This window comes from Triticum dicoccoides, chromosome 4B, assembly GCF_002162155.2.
Source record: "Triticum dicoccoides isolate Atlit2015 ecotype Zavitan chromosome 4B, WEW_v2.0, whole genome shotgun sequence".
NCBI lineage: Eukaryota > Viridiplantae > Streptophyta > Magnoliopsida > Poales > Poaceae > Triticum > Triticum dicoccoides.
This window is the reverse complement of record NC_041387.1, coordinates 682622671-682624909: the sequence shown is the minus strand read 5'-3', so window position 1 is coordinate 682624909 and position 2239 is coordinate 682622671.

Below are 2239 nucleotides of genomic sequence, written 5' to 3'. Positions count from 1 at the left end.
AAAAATGATAAAAACTTCAAAAATAAAATCCTTCGAGAGGTAGTTATATTACTATATCTACTAGTTAGGAAAATTTGAAAACTTAAATTTGGACATGTTTTGCAAAAAGTGTAGGGAAAATGTAAAACGGCTATAACTTTTGCATACGATGTCGGAAAAAAAACGTATAATATATCAAAAAATTCAGCACGAAAATCCGCATTCGATGGAGACAGCCTATGACCTGTTTGGAATTTTTTAGAATCCTCAAATTCGAAAAGGAAAAAAAGATATGGTCAAATTTCATTTTTTTTAAAATTTTTTGGTTAAATTTGGTCAAACTACTTATTCAAGAAGTATTAATCTTATTACATAATTATTCAAGAATATTAGTGTTACTAAATAATTATTTCAATTTTTTGAATTTTGGTCAAATCTGGTCAAACTATGGTCAAACTATGGTCAAACTTATTCAAGAAATATTAGCGTTACTAAATAATTACTGTTTTTTTAGAATAATAGTTTCACACTCAAACGGTGAAATGTGTGACTTCATGCTCAAGCTAAACTCCTGAGGGTTAATAGGATTGACATCTTACTATTATCAGGAAAACAACAAGTGCAGACTCGGAAGCGAAGGAGAATAGAACCCGAAAGTTCGGTACTAAAGGTCCCCCATACCAGGGCGCGAGCTCACACCACGTGGTGGCACTTTAGCGCCGGTTCGTGCCGAACCGGTACTAAAGGGGGAGGGGCTTTAGTGCCCACACTTTAGTGCCGGTTATGAAACCGGCACTAAAGGCCCTTACGAACCGGCGCTAAAGCTCCGTTTTCTACTAGTGTGTCGACATGGTTTTTCCCGCAAGAGCTTGTTGTTTAATACACCAAATGCTTTTTCACCATCGACAATGGAGAAGTCGATTAAGCGCACCACATGTAATTCTTGCATTACTTTCTTTGTTTTATCTGTTTCTACTGCTCGTTAGTATCTCTCTAGAAAGTATTTAACCTCCCCCTCAAAAAAAAGTATTTAACTTTGTGGAGAAAAATTGGACACCACCAGAAATTTGAGTCAGGTGTAAAACAAAAAAATTGAGGATAAGATGTGAGTATATTGCATCGTTAGATTTGCTTGTTGGGCTATCATCCTTCATGGGGCCCTGTGTGACGAAGCAGCCATACATGGGCTGACACATGGTGCGGCCCATTAACAGGTAAAATAGCTTATTTTTTATTTTATATAAAATCTCTAAAATTTATGTATATTGTTTGTGAGGAGATTTTTAAAATATATGTACCTCACTATTTATATAATCATGTGAATAATAAGAATCAAAGCGTTCACGTATACCAAATAAGTGTATGTATGTGTATTTTAGAAAACATGTCCATATTTTTTTTCTTCAATATTGTCATATGTGGAAATAATTATCCTTGTGTTAAAAAAATAAAATGTTCACATATATCAAACTAAAAGTTTGTGCATTCAAATAAACTGTTGCAAAAAAAGTCTAGTGTATTGAAATATTTTGTGTGTGTATAAAACATGTACTCCAAAAAATAAAATATTTTGTGGAATCTTTAAAAATAAGCTGGTATGTGACAAGAAATGTTTATATAAAACTAAAAGAGCAGCTCACGTTAAAATTGTCACGTTTTCCAAAAGAAGTGTTATGCATTTGTCAAAAAGGAGGCTAATAAGACTTTGGTTCAAACAGATTTATATGTGCTTTATGTTTGAAGTCAATAAAAACCCCATTTAAAAAAAGAATACTAGTATAATTTGTTTAACAGTTTTTTGTAGTGCAGAGTACAACATTTTTACATGTGGCAATGTAACTTAGTATCAAACAATTGGATGGTAAATTGTCTATTTTCAACAGTTGTCGGTGCTTAGGACATTATTAGGCTTTGTTGTTGTTACGGGCCTTGTTGCTCTTGGCGTCCCGGGAATATAAGGGTGTTGGTGAAAAGCTTGAACAATGAATCTGAATGCACTGTCCAGTACACACAAAAATAATACAGTAGGACATAGGGATCTGAATCATACAAACATTTTGTGGCAGGTAGCCGTGAAGCCGCAACTGGGCGACAAAAACAATTCCCAAAGTGTACTGTACGTGTACGTGCGCTACCAACCCCACCACACCACTGTACTGTTGGAGAGGAGGAATGCAAACATGATTGGGGGGGGGGATACCTGAGCCAAGGTGAGAGGCCAATTGGATTCCATGATTCCATCCCTCTCAATTATACAACT